Raw genomic sequence first — 18,190 nt, forward strand, 5'->3', positions numbered from 1 at the left:
TTATTTACAACACAAGGTATAACTGATACAGTGAAGAATTCTCAATACATAAAGGACTTTAGAAAGATTTCCCAGCTGGGTGCAGTGATTCATGCCTGTACGATTGCATGAACCCAGAAGTTCAAGACCAGCCTGGGCAACATGGCAAGACCCCATCTCTACAAAAAATTAAAAATTAGCCAGGCGTAGTGGCATGCACCTGTGATCCCAGCACTTAAGGAGGCCAAGGCAGTGGTTCAAGACCAGCCAGGGCAACATGATGAAACCCCATCTCTACAACAAATAGTCGGTGTGATGGTAGTTGCCTGTAGTCCCAGCTACTTGGAATGCTGAAGAAGGAGATCACTTGAGCCCAGGAGGTTGAGGCTGCAGTGAGCCATGATTGCATCACTGCACTCCAGCCTGGGTGACAGAACAAGACCCTGTCTCAAAAAAAAAAAAAAAGTGCCAGGCGTGGCAGTGTGAGCACTCTTGGAGGCCAAGGCAAGTGGATCACTTGAGGTCAGGAGTTCAAGACCAGCCTGGCCAACATGGTGAAACCCCGTCTCTACTAAAAATGCAAAATTTAGCCAGACATGGTGGCGTGCACCTGTAATCCCAGCTATTCAAGAGGCTGAGGCACAAGAATCACTTGAGCCCAGGAGGCAGAGGTTGCAGTGAGCCTAGATCATGCCACTGCACTCCAGCCTGGGTGACAGAGCAAGACTCTGTCTCAAAAAAAAAAAAAAGGGCCGGGCACAGTGGCTCATGCCTGTAATCCCAGCACTTTCGGAGGCCGAGGTGGGCAGATCACGAGGTCAGGAGATCAAGACCATCCTGGCCCACATGATGAAACCCATCTTTACTAAAAATACAAAAATTAGCTGGGCATGGTGGGGCGTGCCTGTAATCCCAGCTACTCAGGAGGCTGAGGCAGGAGAATTGCTTGAACCTGGGAGACGGAGGTTGCAGTGAGCCAAGATCACACCACTGCACTCCAGCCTGGGTGACAGAGCAAGACTCTGTTTCGGAAGAAAAAAAAAAAATTCCCTACTGGAGGGAGGCCTCAGTGAATGTGTACATGTGTCAGTTTTCTCCCTAAAGCAAAACATGAGGGGAAGGGAGGGGGAGGGGATTAGAAAAACCAAGAGATAAATATAGAGAAAAATCCATATAGTTTGAGAGGAAATTATGCTTTAGAAGTGGAATGAGAATGATACAGGAACAAATTAAGAGGAGGTACTAAATAACTGAGAACTTAAGGACACTGATGGTTAATGGAGATGTAATATGGTTTCCTCAACACAGAGGCCCAGGGGAAGGATTAGAATTAAAGAATTAAGGTAGTAGGAGAAAGAACAAGTTCCAGGGGCCAGGCACGGTGGCTCACGCCTGTAATCCTAGCACTTTGGGAGGCCGAGGAGGGCAGATCACCTGAGGTCGGGAGTTCGAGACCAGCCTGACCAACATGGAGAAACCCCGTCTCTACTAAAAAATACAAAATTAGCCGGGCGTGGTGGCACATGCGTGTAACCCCAGCTATTTGGGAGGCTGAGGCAGGAGAATCGCTTGAACCCAGGATGCGGAGGTTGCGGTGAGCCAAGATCGCGCCATTGCACTCCAGCCTGGGCGACAAGAACGAAACTCTGTCTCAAAAAAAAAAAAAAAGAACAAGTTCCAGGACTAGGGGTGGGAGTCAGTGAATGCACAGATAGTTACTAAATACCTAGTCTGTGTTTGCTCATGCAGGTGACACAATAAATTTAAGAACACTTGCAACCAAAGTACAAGATTTGCTTTCAAAACAGAAAAAAACAAAAACAAAAAAAACCCCCAACAAATGGAGAGTACTTATCCTGCATGCACTATGCATGCAATAAATATTTCTTGAATCAACTAGGGACAGAGGATTTATCTGGGCATAGGAAATGCAATGAGACTTAAAGACAACATGGTGGGTGAATTCTTAATTGTAGATCCCTGGCAGCCGTGGCAGGCCAAATAATTCCTAGTATTATGCTCGCGAGACATGTGTATTAGTGATGCAGTAGAATTTGATGTGTGACTAATTGTTTTCCATTATAAAAAATGCAAATTATTCCATTCAAACAGAAAAATGTATGAAAAAGCTCGAGAGTGACTAATACAATTCTTATGTCACTCATTTCAATGTTAGGGACTTTTACATTTTTTAATTAATAAACGGGCACCATGTAGAAGCTTCGCTGAAAGAGAGAGCCTTTGTAAAGCTTGGTGCCCATGTTGTAGAGACAGTGGAGCTGTCACAGCCATGCCATGGTGAGGAACATAAGCCACCTGACTGCTGCTTGCTGGCCGTGTGACCCTGGAAAGTTGTTTCAACTCTTGGTACATTTGTAAAATGGAGATAATAAGGCTGGCCCTCTCAAAAGGTTGTGAGGATAACTGAGAAATATGTAGGTAAAGTGTTAACTAGTGACTGGTGCGTGGTGGGTAGTCTGTAAATGTTAACTACTACTATTATCGTCTTCATCCGTCTGGACTGCTATAACAGAATACCGTGGACTTGGTAGCTGATAAACAACAGACATTTATTTCTCACAGTTCTGGAGCTGAGAAGACCAAGATTAAGATGCAGTGGGTTCAGTATCTAGTGAGGGCCTGTCTCCTGTTTCATAGACGCCACCTTCTTGTTATGTCCTCAAACGGTGGAAGGGGATAGGGGTCTATCTCAATCTTAAGTCTCTTTTTTTTTTTTTTTTTTTTTTTTTTTTTTGAGACAGGCTCTTGCTCTGTCACCCAGGCTGGAGTGCAGTGGCATGATCATGGCTCAATGCAGCCCCCACCTCCTGGGCTCAAGTGATCTTCCCAGTTCAGTGTCCCAAGTAGCTGGGACTACAGGTACAAACACCACCCCTGGCTAATTTTTGTAGAGACGAGGTCTCACTTTGTTGCCCAGGCTGGTCTCAAACTCCTGGATGCGAGTGATCCTCTTGCCTCAGCCTCCTAAAGTGCTGGGATTAGAGGCGAGAGCCATCAAACCTGGCTAATCATTTTCCTATATCAAAGAACAGAGGACCATTCTGCTTACCTCTAATTTGAAATGCAAGTGTATCTGCCTTGGGTACAGCGAATAATGGATATCGTCAGTATTTACCCAAGGATGAATATGATTGCCCAAAAGCAAAATAGAGATCTGATGCATTTTAGAAAAGGTACTCTCAAAGAAAACAAAGTAGCATTTACTTGAAATGTCTTCCTTGGCCTACTCAGTAATTATGTGTTTAGAAAAGATAAGTAGTAAAGAGTGACAGGAAGACCAACATCAACAGGGCATGTTAGTAGATGAAATGTTTAAAAATGTGGCCGGGCGCAGTGGCTCACGCTTGTAATCCCAGCACTTTGGGAGGCCGAGGCGGGCGGATCACGAGGTCAGGAGATCGAGACCACGGTGAAACCCCGTCTCTACTAAAAATACAAAAAATTAGCCGGGCCTGGTGGCGGGCGCCTGTAGTCCCAGCTACTCGGAGAGGCTGAGGCAGGAGAATGGCGTGAACCCGGGAGGCGGAGCTTGCAGTGAGCCGAGATTGCGCCACTGCACTCCAGCCTGGGTGACAGAGCGAGACTCTGTCTCAAAAAAAATAAAACAAACAAACAAACAAAAATGTAATTATTGAGGGAGACTTCTGTTTCCAGCCCTGACAGAGTAACAAGTACCATACATGCCCTCCTGCTATAAGGAAACTGGGCAAAGTATATGAAACAAATGTTCATACACGTACTATAAATGTTCATACATGTACTATAGGCAATTCAAGACTGTGAGAAGGAAAATAAATGGAATGAGTCCAAAAATGACCTAGGCTGTCTGCCTAGAGATACTTCCTAGACTGCTGTGGTGCAAGAAGAGGGAACCTAAACAGAATATAGTTGTTTCACCAAGTTGAAGGACAGAGATTGGTTTCAGGAGGCTAAGGTGGCTGGAATTTGCAAGGCAAAGTAACGCAGAGAAAAGAGTCCAGAGAAAGAGTCCAGGAAATCTGCATAACAGTGCCCTGGAGTCTTGTGCTAAATATTAAGCTGTATCTGTAACAGGAAACTCCACAAAGCCAAGCAAAAAATTCACCATGGGGAAATGTAAGTTGGACAGTTCCCAGAGCCCACACACTACTGGGGTATGTTTGAGTTCCAACTCTGAGAGAAGAGACCTGATTAAACACTCAGGATACGTGGTAAAGATCCGTGAAGGGTTACACCTTAGGAGTAGAACTAAAAGAGACCTAGAACAGCAGTTCTCAACCAGGGGTGAGTTTACTCCCCAGAGGATATTTTGCTATATCTGGAGACAATTTATATTTTCATGACTGGGAAGATGCTACCATTGTCTAGAAGGTAGAGGCCAGGTGTCTTAGTCCATTTGTGTGGCTGTAACAAAACACTGGGTGGTTTATAAATAACAGAAATGTATTTCTCACAGTTCTGGGGGCTGGAGGACCTAGATCAAGGCACTGGCAGATTTGGTGTCTGATGAGAGCCCGCTTCCTGATTTAGAGAATGTGTCCTCGCCGCTTTCTCACATGGCGAAAGGGGACAAGGCAGCTCTCTGGGGCCTTTTTCATAAGGACACCAATCCCAAATGCCCCACCTCCTCTAATACTATTACTGTTAGACTTCAACATATTGATTTGGGAGAGACACAAACATTCAGACCACAGCAGCAGGGATGCTGTTAAACATCCTGCAGTGCACAGGAAAGGCCTCCACAACAAAGACATGTCAACAAGTGCCAAGCCTTTGTCAATCCAAATGTCAAAAGTTGTGACCTGAGTCCGTGAGTGTGAAGAAAAAAAAAAAAATGACAAATATCGAAAGTACCAATGTTGTGGCCGGGTGCAGTGGCTCACGCCTGTAATCCCAGCACTTTGGGAGGCCAAGGTGGGCGGATTGCTTGAGGTCAGGAGTTTGAGACCAGCCTGGCCAACAATGGTGAAGCCCCGTCTCTACTAAAAATACAAAAATTAGCCAGGTGTGGTGGCACAGGCCTGTAATCCCAGCTACTGGGGAGGCTGAGGCAGGAGAATAGAATCACTTGAACCTGGGAGGCAGAGGTTGCGGTGAGTCGAGATCATGCCACTGCACTCCAGCCTGGATGACAGAGCAAGACTCCATCTCAAAAAAAAAAAAGAAAGAAAGAAAAGAAAAGAAAGACCTTTTCAGATAAATAAAAGCTGTGAGGTCACTTCCAGAGAACTGCATTATAAGAAATATTTTTTTGGCTGGGCACGGTGGCTCATGAATGTAATCCCAGCACTTTGGGCTTTTTGTTGTTGCCTTGTTTTTTAAATATTTTTTAATATTAATAGAGATGGGGTTTCGCCATGTTGGCCAGGCTGGTCTTGAACTCCTGACCTCAAGTGATCTGCCCCCGTCGGCTTTCCAAAGTGCTGGGATTACAGGCGTGAGCCACTGCGCCCAGTCAATCCCAGCATTTTGGGAAGCCGTAGGGAGAGGATTGTCTCAGGCCAGGAGTTCAAGACAAGCCTGGGCAACTAGCAAGACACAATCTCTACCAAAAATAGAGAAAAATTAGCTGGGTATGGTGGCACACACCTTTAGTCCTAGCTACTCAGGAGGCTACAGATAGAGGGATTGCTTGAGCCCAGGAGTTTGGGGTTTCAGTGAGCCATGATTGTGTCACTGCACTCCAGCCTGGGTGACAGATAGAAAAATGAGATCTACACAAAGAAATAACGAGACGTGGCCTGGCACGGTGGTTCACGCCTGTAGTCCCAGCACTTTGGGAGGCCAAAGCGGGCGGATCACGAGGTCAGGAGATCGAGACATCCTGGCTAACACGGTGAAACCCCGTCTCTACTAAAAATACAAAAAATTAGCCAGGTGTGGTGGCGGGTGCCTGTAGTCCCAGCTACCCGGGAGGCTGAGGCAGGAGAATGGCATGAACCCAGGAGGCAGAGCTTGCAGTGAGCCGAGATTGTGCCACTGCACTCCAGCCTGGGTGACAGAGCAAGACTCCATCTCAAAAAAAAAAAAAAAGAAAGAAAGAGATGTAAATACATGGTAAATATAAAATACTTTTTTCATTTAAAAAAATTTCTCTAAAAAGATAATTGACCATTTAAAGCAAATATAAAAATATATTTTGGACTTTCTAATGGAAATGGAAATGAAATGTCTTAAAACAATAGCACAAAGATTCCAAAGGGAAAATGGAGTTGCATTATTAAAAGGTTCTCACATGATATGTAAAGTAGCATAACAATATTTAAAGATATGTGATACACTCCTGAAACAGGAGCCCAAGCGTGCATGTGGACACAGGGTCGTGGGAGATGAACGCGGTGGTGTCGCAGGTGAACTCTCTGCCGCTTCTCAGCCTGATGGTGGCGCTAATATTTAGCTGCTTTCACCATCACCACTGCCTTCAAAGACGGAAGCATCCCGGTGTGGTGGCAAGGACTCGCTCATCAAGCTGAAAAACGTAGATGACTTCAACGGACCGAGAGAAAGAAGTGATTTGGGATTCATTACATTTGATGTAACTGCTGATTAACTCAGCTCATTTCCCAGTAGTGGCACCAGTCTTGTAGTTAATTGTGAGGATACATTTGATTGGAATGTTAAGCAGTTGTTTATTTATCAGCAGAATATTCAACAAAAGATAATCTACGATTAGAGACCTAATGGCAATATATTTGCAACAAAATTTGAGACCTGTGATTAAAATTATCATTATGAAGATATGTAATCAAAAGCTGTAAAGATTATTAATAATTTTTCTATTTTGTGAGATTATTTTAAAATCCATCTCAGTACAACTTTTTTTTTCTCATTTTTTTTTTTCTGTTTTTAAGAGAGAGTGTCTCACTCTGTCACCCAGGCTGGGGCAATCACAGCTCACTGCAGCCTCAATCTCCTTGCCTCAGGCATGTTTTGTTTTTGTTTTTGTTTTTAAATACATGGCATGAGCTGTTTTAGTAGTCTTAGTAAGCCAAGTATCTGCAATTAATTATATCTCTGCCTATTGAAAATAATTTTCCTTTGTTTTGGAGTTGTACGGGATTCATCAACCTAAGTACTTGAACTAGTCTTTTTTTTTTTTTTTTTTTTTTTTGAGACAGAGTCTGGCTCTGTTGCCCAGGCTGGAGTGCAGTGGCACCATCTCAGCTCACTGCAAGCTCCGCCTCCCGGGTTCACGCCATTCTCCTGCCTCAGCCTCCCGAGTAGCTGGGACTACAGGCGCCTGCCACCACGCCCTGCTAATTTTTTCGTATTTTTTAGTAGAGACAGGGTTTCGCTATGTTGGCCAGGATGGTCTCGAACTCCCGACCTCGTGATCCGCCCACCTCAGCCTCCCAAAGTGCTAGGATTACAGGTTTGAGTGAACTAGTCTTTTTAATTGTAAATTACACGCCAGGTGCGGTGGCTAATGCCCATAACACCAGCACTTTGGGAGACTGAGTTGGGAGGATCTCTTGAGCCCAGAAGTCCAAGGCCAGCCTGGGCAACATAGTGAGACCTTGTCTCTACAAAAAATTTTAAAAATTAGTCAGGTATGATGACATACAGTTGTAGTCTCAGCTACTGGTGAGGCTGAGGTAGGAGAATTGATTGAGTCCAGGAGGTTGAGGCTGCCGTAAGTTGTGATGGTGCCATTGCACTCCAACCTGGGTGACAGAGCAAGACCCTGTCTCAAAAAAAATTAAATTTAAAAAATTATAAATTATAATTGAGAATAAGTTTTACAATTAAAAGCTGTTAAACTATTAGATTCAAAATCTATTAAAGTTATCAGTTATTATAATTCAAAGTGAATTAATCTAGTCTGATTACAATTGAGGTAGAGGTGGAGATATTTATATAGAACGTTGCTCAAACAGAAATCTTCTTAGGTTCTATTTTAATGTTGATACTGAAGGTATAAAGTGATAGACTTAAAATATGAAAGTGAAATCCGTGGAACTGAAATGTGCCTATATGTTATTTACCTGCGTTACCCTTATGTTGGTTGTCAGTGTCTCCTGGAAATTATTTGCAGTTAACGGCTCTAAACCAAGTTGGCCTTTAGGACGAGATTGTTCTGAGAGGTATTAATCTGAAGCTACTCTTGAAATATATGAAAACAAAATTTTTTTTGACAATGGAAATGGTTGCAAGAGAAATGTCACTTTGACTCTATCTGGGAACTGTGTACCAGTTGCTGGAACGCTGCCTCAGGACAGGATGAGAACATGTATCTATTCCATTTCCAGATACATATGAAATAATAAAGAGAATATTAAATTATTCTAAGTTTGAAACAATGTATTTTTATTATTATTTTTTTTTTTTATTGAGACAGAATCTCGCTCTGTCACCCAGGCTGGATGCAGTGCCCTCTTGGCTCTCTGCAGCCTCTACTTCCCAGGTTGGAGCAATTCTCCTGCCTCAGCCTCCCAAGTAGCTGGGATTACAGGCACAGGCCACCACACTGGCTAATTTTTTTTTTTTTTTTGAAACAGTGTCTTGCTGTGTCACCCAGGCTGGAGTGCAGTGGGGCAATCTCGACTCACTGCAACCTCCGCCTCCCAGGCTTAAGCGATTCTTGTGCCTCAGCCTCCCGAGTAGCTGGGACTACAGGCATGCACCACCACACCCAGCTAATTTTTGTATTTTTAGTAGAGATGGGGTTTCCCCACGTTGGGCAGGCTGGTCTCAAACTGCTGGATTCAAATGATGCACCACTTCGGCCTCCCAAAGGGCCAAGATTATAGGCATGAGCCACTGCACCTGGCGAAACAATATATTTTTACTCTTAACGAATTGTATCTCATTGACCTTGAAAAAAAAGAGGCCGGGCACGGTGGCTAACGCCTGTAATCCCAGCACTTTGGGAGGCTGAGGCAGGCATATCACGAGGTCAAGAGATTGAGACCATCCTGACCAACATGGTGAAACCCATCTTTACTAAAAATACAAAAATTAGCCGGGTGTGGTGGCACATGCCTGTAATCCCAGCTACTCGGGAGGCTGACGCATGAGAATCACTTGAACCCGGGAGGCAGAGGTTGCAGTGAGCCAAGATCACATCACTGCACTCCAGCCTGGGCGACACAGGAAGACCCTAAAAAAAAAAAAGAGTGAGACCAAACTATATACTCTATAAAGAAATCTAATTTGAATATAAAGACAATAGATTAAGAATAAATGGGCCAGGCAAGGTGGCTCACACCTGTAATCCCAGCACTTTGGGAGGCCGAGGCGGGCAGATCACCAGAAGTCGGGAGTTCGAGACCAGCCTGACCAACATGGAGAAACCCCATCTCTACTAAAAATACAAAATTAGCCGGACATGGTGGCACATGCCTGTTACCCCAGCTACTTAGGATGCTTAGGCAGGAGAATCGCTTGAACCCAGGAGGCGGAGGTTGCGGTGAGCCGAGATGGCGCCATTGCACTCCAGCCTGGGCAACAAAAGCAAAACTCCTTCTCAAACAAACAAACAAACAAAAAGAATAAATGGATGGAAGCCTGGGCAACATGGAGAAACCCCATCTCTACAAAACAAAACAAAACAAAAACAAAAAATTAGCCAAGCGTGGCAGTGCATGCCGTAGTCCCAGCTACTCAGGAGGCTGACGCAGGAGAATCGCTTGAACCTGGGAGGCGGGGGTTGCAGTGAGCCGAGATCATGCCACTGCACTCCAGCTTGGGTGACAGAGTGAGAATCCGTCTCAAAAAAAAAAAAAAAGGCAAAAAACACATTTTTTTTCAAGTGCAAATGTAACATTCACCAAGACAGTCCATATCCTGGGCATGAAACAAATCTTACAGTGAAAAAGACTGTCACAATATAGAGTTTTGTTTTGTTTTGGTTTTGGTTTTGGTTTTTGAGACGGAGACTTGCTCTGTTGCCTAGGCTGGAATGCAGTGGCGCAATCTCAGCTCACTGCAACCTTAGCCTCCTGGCTCAAGCGATTCTCCCGCCTCAGACTCCCAAGTAGCTGGGACTACAGGCATGCACCACAACCCCTGGCTAATTTCTTTGTATTTTTAGTAGAGAGGAAGTTTCACCATGTTGGTCAGGCTGGTCTCAAACTTCTGACCTCAAATCATCTACCCGCCTCAGCCTCACAAAGAGCTGAGATTATAGGCGTGAGCCACTGCTCCTGGCCCACAATATAGAATATTTTATTTGACCACAAAAGAATCTAGAAATCAATATCATTACATACCTATCAGAAGGACACACACATTAAAAAAAGTCAAAAATCTGACATTACCAACCGCTGAAGAGAATATAGAGTGGCCAGAATTGATAGGGATGTCAAATGGCACAGCCACCTTGGAAATCCATTTGGCAGGTTCTTATAAAGTTAAATATGTACCCACCATATGACCCAACCATTCCATTCCTAGGTACTTACCCAAGAGAATGAAATCCCATGAGCCCCAAAAGACTTGTACACGCATATTCATGACAGCTTTATTAATAATAGTTTTATTAATAAAGCTGCCATGAATATTTGTGGATGGGTATTAACACCAAATACACATCTAGCCGGGCAAGGTGGCTCATGCCTGTAATTCCAGCACTTTGGGAAGCTAAGGTGGGCAGATCACCTGAGGTTGGGAGTTCGAGACCAGCCTGGCCAACATGGTGAGACCCCATCTCTATTAAAAATACAAAAATTAGCTAGGCATGGTGGTGGGCACCTGTAATGTCAGCTACTTGGGAGGCTGAGGTGGGAGAATCCCTTGAACCTGGAGGCAGAGGTTGCAGTGAGCCAAGATCATGCCAATGCACTCCAGCCTGGGAGACAAGAACGAAACTCCATCTCAAAAAATATATATCCATCTATAGGCAAATAGATAAGCAAATTGGTTTGTCCATACAAAGGAATACTACTCAGCAATAAAAAGGAGCAAACTTCTGATAGACACAGCACACAACATCATGAATGGATCTTGAAAACTTTATTGATGAGCTAAATAATCCAGATCCAAAAAAGTGTGTGTGTGTGTGTGTGTGTGTGTGTATAATACATATATATGGTAGGATTTTTTAATATAAAGTCCTAGAACAGGAAAAACTACTATGTAGTGACAAAAAGCAGACCAGTGTTTGCCTAGTACTAGGAGGGGTAGGACTGACTACAAAGGAGTATGAGGGAAATTTTGTTGGTGATGGAAATGTTATATATCTTAATTATGATGACATATACATAGATGTCAAAATTCATCAAACCGTACACTAAAAAAGGTACATTTTATTATATATAACCTTTATCTCAATAATAGTTGATTTTAAAAAGAAACAAATTGTCAAGATGTTATACACTAAAGATTTGTGCACTTTACTGAATGTATGTTTCAATTTTTTTCTTTGTTTTTTTTTTTTTTTTTTTTTTTTGAGAGGGAGTCTCTGTCTCCCAGGCTGGAGTGCAGTGGCGCAATCTCGCAATCTCGGCTCACTGCAAGCTCCGCCTCCCAGGTTCACACCATTCTCCTGCCTCAGCCTCCCGAGTAGCTGGGACTACAGCCGCTCGCCCCCACACCTGGCTAATTTTTTGTATTTTTAGTAGAGACAGGGTTTCACCGTGTTAGCCAGGATGGTCTCAATCTCCTGACCTCGTGATCCACCCGCCTCAGCCTCCCAAAGTTCTGGGATTACAGGTGTGAGCCACTGCGCCCAGCCTCAATTTTTTAAAATTAGGTTTTTTGTTTTTTTATTTGAGACGGAGTCTCGCTCTGTTGCACAGGCTGGAGTGCAATGGCGGGGTCTCAGCTCACTGCAACCTCCGCCTTCCGAGTTCAAGTGATTCTCCTGCCTCAGCCTCCTCAGTAGCTGGGATTACAGGCACCCGCCACTACACCTGGCTAATTTTTGTATTTTTAGTAGAGACTGGGTTTAACCATGTTAGTCAGGCTGGTCTTGAACTGCTGACATCAGGTGATCCGCCCGCTTTGGCCTCCCAAAGTGCTGGGATTACAGGCCTGAGCCACCGCGCCAGGCCTAAAAATTAGTTTTAGTGCAAACTATTTTTAGGTATAAAAAGAATATCCGGCTGAGCCGAGATTGTGCGACTGCCCTCCAGCCTGGGCGACAGAAGAAAAATTCGTCTCAAAAAAAAAGAATATGCCTCCGCTGGTGGGTGCATGCCTGTAATCTCAGCTACTCAGGAGGCTGGTGTGGGTGGATCCCTTGAACCTAAGGAGTTTAAGACTAGCCTGGGGAACATAGCAAGATCCTGTCTCTACAAAACTAACAATAATAATAATAATAAAGACAAATATTCATCCATGATCACACCCCCTAAAAAGTGAAGCTGTTTTCATTTTCTACTTTGCTTGCCATCCTTTGCACATATGCATAGTTTAGTTTGATGTCAGCATAGAAATATAGGTTAATGAGGCCTTGAGTTGCAAATAACCCCAGGGTGAGGGTGCAGCCAGGCTTTTTTTTTTTTTTTTTTTTTTTTTGAGATGGGTCTCGCTCTTTCGCCCAGCCCGGAGTGCAGTGGCGCAATCTCGGCTCACTGCAGGCTCCGCCTCCTGGGTTCACGCCATTCTCCTGCCTCAGCCCCCCGAGTAGCTGGGACTACAGGCGCCTGCCACTGCGCCCGCCTAATTTTTTGTATTTTTAGTAGAGACGGGGTTTCACCGTGTTAACCAGGATGGTCTCGATCTCCTGACCTCGTGATCCGCCCGCCTCGGCCTCCCAAAGTGCTGGGATTACAGGCGTGAGCCACCGTGCCCGACCAAGGGTGCAGCCAGGCTTAAGGAAGGAGAGATGGAACCAGGGCAGAAAGCACTGCTGCAGCTTTTCCCTCTTGGCTCTTGGAGGCTCCTGAGAGCTCACTACCTTTTCTTTGTGGACTGGCCTTTTCTGCTGCTTCTAGCCACTTGGTGAAAAATATAGCCAAAGGAAAGGACAGGTTTGTGCATTTTGGTGTAGCCACTTGGAAAGTGATTAAATCCACTTTTCTGGATCCATTTCCCAGTCCCTGTTCAACAGACTCATTGATTTAGGTTCCTGTCCTTGAATTAGCAAGTGTGGCAAGGCATAGGAAAGAAAATCTTTGGTAGGAGTTGCTTATGAACCATTCTACTGCGGACCTGAAGGAGACACATTTAAGCCCTGAGGAATGTATTTGGTCCTTGCTGTCTGACTCAGCCATGGGACCCTCTGCTGTAGCTGGAGCAAGGATACTGAGGACAGAACAGACATATTTTAATCATGTCTGAAATAAATATTGACAATTTTGATGAGCAAAATTTTGCAATTCTGGAAGTGATGTATATATATATATATGTATATATATGTATATATATATATACATATATATATTTTTCTTTTTTTCTTTTTTTGAGACAGAGTCTCGCTCTGTTGCCCAGGCTGGAGTGCAGGGGCATGATCTCAGCTCACTGCAACCTCCGCCTCTCAGGTTCAAGGGATTCCTTCCTCAGCCTCCCGAGTAGCTGGGATTACAGGTGCATGCCACCACGGCCAGCTAATGTTTGTAATTTTTAGTAGAAATGGGGTTTCACCATGTTGGCCAGGCTGGTTTTGAAATCCTGACCTCAAATGATCCACCCGCCTTGGCCTCCCAAAGTGCTGGGATTACAGGCGTGAGCCACTGTACCCGGCATAGTCATGTATATTTTGAGTGATGCCAATGACAATAAAACTGGACATGGAACCAAAACAAATTGTTTCATTCACCTGAATGAAAACATTGAAAAAGGACTATTGCATTGCACCTTAAGTGACTTTTTTTTTCATTTTTCTTTTATTTTTTTTTTATTTTTTTTTTTTTTTTTTTTTTTTTGAGACAGGGTCTCACTCTGTCAGGCTGGAATCCAGTGTCTCAATCACGGCTCACTGCAGCCTCAGCCTCCTTGGGCTCAGGTGATCCTCCTACCTCAGCCTCCAGAGTAACTGGGACCATAGGTGCGAATTCTATGTAGAGATGGGTTTTTGCCATATTCCCCAGACTGCTCTCAAACTCCTGGACTCAAGCAGTCTTCCCACCTCAGCCTCCCAAAATGCTGGCATTACCACTGTGAGCCATCTCACCCAGCCAGTGTCATCTTATTAAACACAGAAAATAAGCTACTACTACCGTGAGATCATACACTAAAATGACCTTTCCAGGTTGTTTATCAATACTTGTAGTCATCCATCCAAGAGCTCTTGAAAAAAATGATGCAATTAGAGCAAAAAGGGTAGCACAGGGGCCTTTAAAAGCTGAATTAGGAATTCCAATGGAACAAGTTTCCCCAGAAGATGTTAATTATTTAAGATAAATTCACAAGGCTCAATCTGATGATATATGGGTGAACACAAAATTGATTATATTTTGTGAGGAAGAATGTGAATTTGGATCCAGATCCTTGTGAGATTAAGAGCTATTGCTATCTTAATGATGAAATTAAGGTAACTTCAAGGTTTAAAGTGATTGCACAGACTTTTCTCTTTAAGTGGTGGAATAACTTCATTTAAATCAGTTTGTTGAACATGGGAAAATATTTAGAACATGCAAGTGTGGCTGAATGATTTTACAAATGCTAAAAAACTTATCTATATTAAATTTAGGATGATTTTTTTTTAAAAATCAAACAGCAGACCTGACATTCTTTAGATTTTTTTGAGACAGGGTCTTGCTCTGTCCCCCAGGCTAGAGTGCAATGGCATGCCATCATGCCTAGTTAATTTTTTTATTTTTTGTAGAGATGGAGTCTTGCTATATTGTCCAGGCTGGTCCCAAACTCCTGGGCTCAAGTGATCCTCCCACCTCATCCTCCCAAAGTGCTGAGATTACAGGCATGAGCCACTGCACCCAGTCCCTTTAGATCTTTGATGGTGTATCTTGGTCTTCACCATCCTCACCCCAGGATTTAATTCTTTTTTTTGAGATGGAGTCTCACTCTGTTGCCCAGGATCTCCGCTCACTGCAACCTCCGCCTCCTAGGTTCAAGTGATTCTCCTGCCTCAGCCTCTCAACTACCTGGGATTACAGGCACACGCCACCATGCCCAGCTAATTTTTGTATTTTTAGTAGAGACGGGGTTTTACCACGTTGGCCAGGCTGGTCGCGAACTCCAGAGCTCAAGTGATCCACCCACCTTGGCCTCTGAAAGTGCTGAGATTACAGGAGTGAGCCACCATGACTGGCCTTTTTTGTTTTGTTTTGTTTTTTTTTTTGAGACAGGATCTTGCTTTATTTCCCAGGCTGGACTGCAGCGGTGCAATCATAGCTCACTGCAGCTTCAACCTCCCCAGCCCAACTGATCGTCACACCTAAGCCTCCTGCGTAGCTGGGACTACAGGCACACACCACCTCGCCCAGCTAATTTTTGTGGAGACACAGTTTGACTATGTTGCCCAGGCTATTAAACTCTTAATGTTTCCTTGGACACATACATGTCCTGAAGAGGTAATCTTTCTGGGTTAGAATTCACAAATCTGCACTGTGTTGAGTCATCCAATCTTTCTGGTTTGGGCAGTTCTGATGACAAGGTATTCCTCCTTGGGTAGCCTGGGCTGGTGGGCTCCTCTAGCTTATATGTGCTAATTCATTTAAGAAATTCTGAACAAGCCAAGTGCCTGTAATCCCATCACTTTGGGAGACTGAGGGCAGATTGCTTGAGCTCAGGAGTTCTAGACCAGCCTGAGCAACATGGCAAAACCCTGCCTCTACAAAAAATAGTAGTGTGCCCCTGTAGTAGCGTGCCCCTGTAGTCCCAGCTATTTGGCAGTCTGAGGTGGGAGGATGTGGCTTGAGCCTGGGCGGTTGAGGCTGCAGGAGCTGTGATTGCACCACTGCAGTCCAGCCTGAGCAACAGTGTGAGACCCGTCTCAAAAAATAAACAAAATTGCCCAGCAGAGTGCCTCTCTGACTTCACATCTTCATTAAGTGCCTAGGAATGGGTCTACTACAAAATGACTACCAAAGATTTTAAGATTGGGATAAAACCTAGTCTGAAAACAAGATTTTCCTTGTAACACATTTATTGAGCTATACTTCACAGACCACAATTCACCTATGTAAAATATACAATTCAATAGTTTTTAGTATATACTAGTTCACACTTAACCCTGGGGGATACATTCCAGGACCACCATTGGATGGCTGAAACTGACGATAGTACTGAATCCTATATATTCTGTTTTTTCTATACATACATACCCATGATAAAGCTTAATTTGTAAATTAGCAGAGTGAGAGATTAACAACAATAACTAATAATAAAATAGAACAGGCTGGGCACAGTGGCTCACGCATGTAACCCCACCACTTTGGCAGGCCAGGGCAGGCAGATTGCTTGAGCCCAGGAGTTCAAGACCAGCCTGGGCGACATGGCAAAACCCTATCTCTATAAAATAGCCGGGTGTGGTGATACATGCCTGTGGTCCCAGCTACTATGGAGGCTGAGGTAGCAAAATCCCCTGAGCCTGGTGAGGTCCAGGCTACAGTGAGCCGTGATTGCACCCCCGCACTCCAGCCTGGATGACAGAGACCTTGTCTCAAAACTAAAACAATCACAGAAATATACTGTAACAAATGTATACGTAATAAAAGTTACTGTATGTTGTAACTGTGTCTCTAAATATCTTATACCGTACCCATCTCTTTTTGGACCTCAGTTGTTCATGGGTAACTGAAACAATGGCAAGAGAAACTCTGGAAAAGTGGGGACTACTGTATGCAGTTGTGCAGTATACTGTAGAGTTGTGCAACCACCACAGTTGATTTCAGGACTTTTTTTTTTTTTTGAGACGGAGTCTTGCTCTGTCGCCTGGGCTGGAATGAAGTGGCACGATCTCGACTCACGGAATCTGCCTCCCAGGTTCAAGTGATTCTCCAGCCTCAGTCTCCCGAGTACCTGAATTACAGCCGCCCACCACCACGCCTGGTTAATTTTTGTATTTTTAAAAGAGACACGGTTTCACTGTATTGGTCAGGCTGGTCTTGAACTCCTCTCTCCAGGTGATCTACCCACCTCGGCTTTCCAGAGTGCTGGGATCACAGGCGTGAGCCACCACACCTGGCCAATTTCAGAACATTTTCATCACCCCAAAATGAAACCCTGTACAGTGGACTGGACATGGTGGCTTCAGCACTTTGGGAGGCTGAGGCAGGAGGATCCCTTGAGGCCAGTGTGTCCGAAGTCGGGTCCTTCCGGCGGGTTCTTGGTCTCACTGACTTAAAGAATGAAGCTGCAGACCTTGGTGGTGAGTGTTAAGAGCTCTTAAAGACGGAGTGTCCAGAGTTTGTTCCTTTAGATGTGTCTGCAGTGTCTTCCTTCTGGTGGGTTTGTGGTCTTGCTGACTTCAAGAATGAACCCACAGACCTCCATGGTGAGTATTACAGCTCTTAAAAGTGGTGCAGACCCACAGAGTAAGCAGCAGCAAGAGTTACTGTGAAGAGCAAAAGGACAAAGCACAAAGGGACCCGAACAGGTTGCCACCGCGGGCTCAGGTGGCCAGCTTTTATTGCCTTATTTGGCCCCTCCCATGTCCTGTTGATTGGTCTGTTTCACAGAGTACTGATTGGTCCATTTTACAGAGTGCTGATTGGTCAATTTTTATGGAATGTTGATTGGTGCATTTACAATCCTCTAGCTAGACACAGAGTGCTGATTGGTGCATTTACAATCCTCTAGCTAGACAGAAAAGTTCTCCAAGTGCCCACCCAATCCAGAAGCCCAGCTGGCTTCACCTCTCACTAGTTTAAGACCAGCATAAGCAACATGATGAGATCCCTGTCTCTGCAAAAAAAAAAAAATTAGACAGGCATGGTGGCACACACTGTAGTCCCAGCCACTCCAGAGGCTGAGGCAGGAGGATTTCTTGAGCCCCAAGAGTTCTAAGCTGCAGTGAGCTATGATAAGGCCACTATACTTCAGCTTGGGCAACAGCAAGCAAGAGCTTGTCTCTAAAAAAGGAGAGAAGAACAGAGAAAGAAACCCTGTACTCATTAGTAGTCACTCCCCATCCCCCACCCCTGACCCATTCCCATCAGCCCTAAGCAATCACTAATCTGTCCTTTCTCTCCATGGATTTGCCTATTCTGGACATTTCACGAGTGGAGTCATACAATATGTGATCTTCTATGACTGGCTTCTTTCACTTAGCATATGATGTTTTCAAGGTTCATTCATGTTGTAACATTTACCAGTACTTCATTCCTTTTTATGGCTGAATAATATTTCATTGTATGGTATACCA

General features: G+C 44.4%; 1 pseudogene; it reads left to right on the top strand.

Moving 5' to 3' along the window:
• The first annotated feature begins 6,308 nt into the window (after positions 1-6,308).
• LOC100594300 lies at positions 6,309-12,987 on the top strand (annotated as a pseudogene).
• Positions 12,988-18,190: the final 5,203 nt, after the last annotated feature.

The sequence above is a fragment of the Nomascus leucogenys genome, chromosome 5 (genome assembly GCF_006542625.1).
Source record: "Nomascus leucogenys isolate Asia chromosome 5, Asia_NLE_v1, whole genome shotgun sequence".
Taxonomy (NCBI): Eukaryota; Metazoa; Chordata; class Mammalia; order Primates; family Hylobatidae; genus Nomascus; species Nomascus leucogenys.